The sequence below is a fragment of the Vulpes lagopus genome, chromosome 1, assembly GCF_018345385.1.
Source record: "Vulpes lagopus strain Blue_001 chromosome 1, ASM1834538v1, whole genome shotgun sequence".
Classification (NCBI taxonomy): Eukaryota; Metazoa; Chordata; class Mammalia; order Carnivora; family Canidae; genus Vulpes; species Vulpes lagopus.
The window spans coordinates 60898325-60904805 of NC_054824.1; the positions used below are offsets into that span (position 1 = coordinate 60898325).

General features: G+C 52.9%; 1 long non-coding RNA gene across 1 annotated transcript; it reads left to right on the forward strand.

Moving 5' to 3' along the window:
- Nucleotides 1-5149: 5149 nt before the first annotated feature.
- On the forward strand, nucleotides 5150-6481 carry LOC121497938. The gene is made up of 3 exons (XR_005989577.1): nucleotides 5150-5350; nucleotides 5593-5682; nucleotides 6106-6481. It is a non-coding gene; the product is annotated as an uncharacterized LOC121497938 (long non-coding RNA).

Sequence of the window (6481 nt, forward strand, 5' to 3'; positions counted from 1 at the left end):
GGTGGCCTCTTGGAGGAAATGATGTTTGAGCCAAGTCCTAAGAGGTGAGGAAGAGGCATCCATGCAAAGGCGTGGAGCTAGAATGTTCTAGAAGGAGGGAATAGCAAGTTCAGAATTCTTATGGCAGACACAAAACTGTTCAAGGAACGGAGAGATCAGTGTGTCCAGGGGGTGAGAGGGGACTTCAGGAGGCAGAAGAGGTGGTCAAGAGGCAGGTAAGGAGGGCAGGCTTTATGCTGCAAATAGGGAGGGTTTAGGCTGAGAGGCAGCATGATCGGTGTCAGAGCTCATCTTGGCTGCTGGGAGGAGCACACACAAATGGAAGGGACAGGAGAGAAAAGAGGAAGCCATAGATCCCAGGAGAGATGGTGGGAAGAGCAGGGCAAGGGATGGAAATATTTTTGAAGTAGAACAGGCCCCAGGATTGCTAATGGATTCGGATGTGGGGCTTAAGCAAAAGTGGAGATCAAATACGAAAGCCAGGCGTAGGGCCTGAGCAACCATGGGAGCAGCAGTACCACTCACGGGTATAGGAAAGTAACAGGTTACAAGAGAAGCCAAGGGTTACCAGTGGTATTTCAGGAAAAAAGCTTAATGTCCTTTGCTCACGACCTTTCCGTTTAATGTCCTATATAACAGTGTGCTCACCTGACAACAAAAGATAGAGCCTTTTAAAGAATTCAAAGGAGGTTGTGACAGAGGATGGGGAAAAGCGGAGGCCCAGCTCTGAAAATGGCCCAAACATCTAGAAGTGTATCCATCACGGTAGAATTTCAAAATGGTTTTCCTTCTGGGTTTTCTACACCGTGCGGCAGGCGGCCAAGCCTCTCCCTTGGGCCAAAGGACAGGGTTGTGTGGCCAGGGACAGTGGGGCTGGCAGGGTGGCCTCGTGCCTGCTGTTTGTGGTTCTTTAACTTTTGTTCATTCTCTCAGCCCATTTTCATGTTACACAAATGCAATCATTGGATTTGGGCATGGTTCTTTTTCGTAAGCCAAGAGTTTCTTTTTGTTGGAAAAAAAACTACCAGCTGGGAGCAAATATAAAACCACACTCTCAGTGCCACCTTCTAAGGGAAGCACAGCCATTAGACCCTGCAGCCAGAGCTCCCACTAGGGGCCTCCTGGGCTGTGGGGTGACACTGACCATCTCCCCTGTGTCTGTTACTGCAGACCCCAGAGAAAGGCGACAGATTCCTCCTCTAGGGATTCTGGGTGAGAAACCCAGCCTCTTCCTTCCTGTATCCTATAAGACCCCATTGGATGCCCCCACCTCCCCCTCCACCCCGCCAAGCCCTTGAGGTCTTGACTGGCCAGCTCAGCCCTGCCTCTCATCTGGGCCTCTGCTGACCCCTACCACATCCTTCATCTTTCCACCTCATCCCAGTCCCTCCACATGGTCCTTGCTACTTCTGACTGGTGGGGTCAGATGGTCTTCCTCATTGTACTGCTCTAGCACTAGGCTACCTCCTCCAGAAAGGAGGTTAAGTGGTTAAGCTGATGCCATCATCAACCTGGCACGACAGTTTCTGGCCTTTTCTTTCCCTCTGCTCTGTACTCAGGCTTGGATGAGCATGTCTCCCACCCAGACTGGGGAATCTTAAGGGGCCTCAGAGTGACCAGCAGACACCCTCTAATCTTCCTCTGCAAGAACCCCCCATATAGGCCTTTTCCTGGCCACTGTCCTGCCTTCCTACTCTTCCTGGTCTCTGCCTCAGGTCCCTTATATCCAGCCAACAAATATTTACTGAAAGCCTACTCTGAGCCAGAGAAGTGCTGGGAACACACCAGTGAAGAAGGCGGACAAAGCCCCAGCTGTCATAGAACTGTTATTTTTTAGGTGGGGGGACAGATTATAAACAGAGACATTGATGGAGGCATTGGGAGTGGGTAAGTAGTAGAGAGAAGTAGAGAGGACAGGTTTCTCCAACCGGGATAGGTGCTAATACCTCTCTCAACAAAATGAGCACCTGCTATGCATTGGATGCTGTTCCAAAGACTTACGATATGTCAGTGAACACAACAAAGACACTTGCTCGTGTGGAAGTTAAATTCTAGTTGGTGGCGGGGAAACCACCGGTACATAGCGCTCATAACAAATAAGTGCATTGTATAAGGTGAGGGCATTAGAAAGTGATCAGCATTTAGGAAAAGAGTAAGGTAAGAGATGAGAGTGTGGGGCCAGTGTTGCCATCTTAAACAGGCAGCTCAGGGGAGGCCTCAATTTTGAAGGTGGTATTTGAGTAAAAACTCAAAGAAGGTGAGAGAGTAGATACCTGGAGAAAGAACATTCCAGGAACAAGGAGAAAGGTCACGCAAAGGCCCCGGTGCAGGATCAGGCTGCATATGTTTGAAGGACAACAAGAAGGCCAGGGGGGTTAATGCAGTGGAGGGGGAGAGCTCAAGATGGAAGTCAGGGAGGTGGCCAGACTGGGAAGGCATCATGGAGGTCTGTGGGCCGTGTGAGGGCTTTGGTTTTTATTCTGAGGGAAATGAGGAGCTGCTGCAGGGATTTGAGCCCGAAAGTGACATGATCTGAACTACCCTTTCCTCACCAAAGAGCATAATCGTAGAAGGTGATGAAGGAGGAGGCCGCTGCTTGAAGTAATGAGGTCAGTGGGTCTCTGAGGAAGAGCATCCAAGCTGGGGTCTGAGGGACAGAGATTGAATGCCAACCCTTCCTCCCCCTCCTCTTCCTCAGTCTGTCAACCAGGAAAAGGCTTCTGCTGTCAAAGGACACCTCACTCTTCTCCCCTCACATCTCCTTTCTGCACCCTCAGTCTCTCCCCGCCTCCTTCTCTTCTCATCTCCCTCCTTCTCCTCCCCTCTTTGCGTCTTCAGCTCACCCCATGGGGATAAGGGCTTCCCCCTTCCCAGGGTTGGTAGGAAACAGCTGTAAAAAGCACTGGGAAAGATGCAGCAGGCCCTTGGCAGGAGGGAGGATGGCAGATTACAGTGTCTGGTCGTGGCTGCTCACCCTGTAATCAGCAGGGTGTCTCAGGTGGACAGGGACCCTGGAGCACGGCCTGCCAGGCCGGGGCTTCCCATCCCGTGTCCACTCCTCTCCAATCCCCCACCTCCAGCAGAGGGGAGAGAGAGGGGGCATCTCCCAGGTCTTCCCTCAACCCAGCCTGCAAGCCTCAACAGGGAGAGAAGCTAAAAGAAACATCCAAGCTTTTGAAACAGTGCAGCTCCAGGTCGCATAGTAAGATTCAAACCCAGAACGCTGTCCACAGCCCAGAATGGCTCATCCTGTGGGCCAGGCTTTAGGATCAAGCAGCAGGTCAAGGCTTTGGTGTTTTTGCCTCAGGCAAAGAAGACAGGGCTATCAGACACTGTCTAAGGGCAGGGCAGGGCAGGGCAGGGCAGGGCAGGGCAGTGTGCTGCTGGATGCTATCTCCAAAGGGCCGAGGAAAACTCTTTCCCATTGTGAGTGAACCTGATCCCACACCTCTGAGGGAGCGGGGATGGCTCAGCACAGCTCCACCTCTGCCCCGGGAGAGGACACGATGAAGAGGACCGCTTAGCCAGCCGGTGGATCAAAGATGCAGGGAGAAAGGAAAGCCCCACCACAAGCGCCCAGGTTCAAAGCTCTGAATGGAACCCTTTTGTCCTCTAGGAAAGAAGACTCATAGTGTCATCTTCCCGGGTCACTCATCTGTCCAGGAACAGGCCCAGCTCTTCTTGGCTATCATGTGCCACGCGTGGCTGTGGCCTCCAGCACCTGAGTCATCTGTGACTCATTGCCCTCTGCCCTCGGTCCCAAGAGGGATGGGCCGGGTGAACTTGGCATGGGGATGGGATAAGACCTGTCCAATATCCCTGGTACAGGCAGGCTTGTCCCTGTCCTCCCGGCAGTGAGACAGAGATAGTCAGACCCCTCACAGAGGACACCACATCAACACACATCTGCTCACACAGGACCCAGAGTGCCTTGTACTGGAGCCCTCCCACCACCCCTGTACACATGCACACACATGCATGCGCACATATACACACATGCACTCCCTCCACTCCCTCACAGTGACTTCTCAGTTACACATGTGTTGAGTTGACCCACATCTCCAGCTGGCCCAGAGCACAGGTCTGGGAATTAGGGTCTGCACTTATGTCCCTGTATGACCTCAGGTAGGATTCTTTCTCTTTCCAGGCCTCCACTTGCTCCTCTGATCTGGGACTCACAGACCTCCAACATCCCTTTCTAGCCCTAAATCTAAAGAGCGATTTAAGGAAGTAATTTCAGACCTATGTTCAGCCAGCGAGAGAGAGAGAGAGAGAGAGAGAGCGAGCTAGCAGGGTGAAGGTTGGCATGGCTGAGTGAAAGGACTCTTCCCTGGTACTCTCCAGACCATACTATACCTAGGGCTACAGGCAAACGCTGCAGGGAAAGGGATGGTAATGCCCTGGCCAACTCTGGCAAACCAACCGCTCAGCTCCTCTAGGGCCCTACTGTAGCCACCACACCAAGGAAAAGGGTCAAGGAGGTAGGCTCCCACAGGCCTCCCCTCAGACTGGGGCTCCCTGAGGACAGGGCTGTGTCTCTCCCCCTCAGACGGGGGTTTCTGAGACAAGGCTATTCTTTCCCTCAGACTACAAGCAAACAGATCAAGAGCTTTTGACTTTACCTTTTTCTCCCCACACCAAATCTTCCCCTCCCTGAGTGAGTCTGACCCAACTCCAGGGCCTATTCCCCTTCCGCCTGTTTTACCACACATGAGTTGGACTGCAAGATGACAGCACCCACAGAGATAGAGGCAAGTAGTGATAGAACAATCTAGCAATCTACCAGGTCTTTCCCAACTTCCTCCCATTTTATCCTCAAATCCTCCCCAGAATGTGGGTCACACCTGGATCTTATTCTCCAGAGGAAAGACAGGGCAGTGAGTTTCAGAAAGCCAGAAACTCGTCAGGTCACCCAGCAGAGGGTCCCCAGGCCCTCACCCTCTCCGTCATGTCCACCCTCCCAGACCCCACAACTCCTAGAGAGGGCCCCTCCCCCAGGCCCCACGAAGGGGTTAATAAGCTTTAGCGCTGGCAGGGTGGAGGGCAGTTGGGAAAGCTAGGGAGGCAGCAGTGCTTCTCCACTTGGCCGGGGCTCCGGTTTCCCAATACAGCATTACTGTCGGGCAGAGTCAGGCGGCTGGGCAGGCTGGCACTGCCGAGCTGAGGCTCCCAGCACCTTCTTTTGCTGCACTGGCTGAGGAACCAGCCCCAGCTCCTGAGGGCTGTCAGCGGGGTGAGACCTGGTGTCTGCGAAGGGTCTGTCCGCACCCACAGAAGCAGGGCAGGAAGACAGGACTACACCACCTGGGAGAGTGAAGGAGAACCCCTGAGAGGGCCTGGCATCCATGAGGTAGAGAAGTAGCAGACACCCATTTCAGGGTCTCCAGCAGCCCCTGCCACCTTTTGGCACCGATTCTGAGATAGCTTCTTCCTGACATTTTTGTTTTACCATAACTCGTGTGAAAAAAGTACATCCTGCCCTATGACCGCTGAACACATATGAACACATACCCCGAGAGCTGCAAGAAATCATATTTACCCGCACTACATGTAAGCCTCTCCTAATATTCTCTGTTCTCTTTCATAATTAAGACAAAGCATCATGCTGGCTGCAGACCACTGATCTGACCCCCTGACCCACTGACACGTCACAGTTTGCAGTTTGGAAAACACTGCTGCAAGGTCAGTAAGCTGGATGTGTTGCCATTGTACATAGAGGGACACTGAGGCCCGGAGGGGACCCAGAGCCTGCCTAGGGTCACAGGGCTGATCGGGGACTGAGCCCCATCCAGAGTTCAGGTGGCTCCCACACTGACTGACCATCAGAAAAGAGAAGGAGGTTTGCTGAGAAGCAGGCTCTTCTAGGACTCCCCCAGGTCCCAGCACTCAAGACTTTTTTGAGTCTATGGAAAAGGTCAGGCTTGGGGGTCAGGTTCATTTCCTCCAGAGAATGGTCTCAATCATGACTGGGAGGAGAAACAGAGGTTCCAGTCTTGGGGTGGTGAGGAACAAAGCACCTCCCCTCAGGAAGCCCCCAGTCTTGGGCAGGGAGACCTTGCCTGTGCTCTCAGAAGGCTCCTAATTTGTTTCACATTTCTGCTGCAGCCAGAAATTATGGACATACCTGGAGCAGGGGACCAAATGCAGTATCTACACTGGGAACCTCACTGGCAGGGCAGCAAGAAGGATGAGGAGAAGGGAGAGAAGCCTCAGAGCACCTGAAGGGGGGTGCCTGGGTGGCTCAGTAGGTTAAGCGTTGGACTGTTGATTTCCCCTTGAGTCATGATCTCAGGGTCGTGATATCAAGCCCTGAGTGGAGCTCTGTACTGGGAGAGGAGTCTGCTTCAGATTCTCTCTCTCCCTCTCCTTCTGCCCCTCCCACCCCATGCAGGCACACGTGCACACACTCTCTCTCTCTGTCTCTCTCTCTCTGTCTTTCTGAAATAAATAAATAAATCTTCAAAGCGCCTTAAGGAATCAC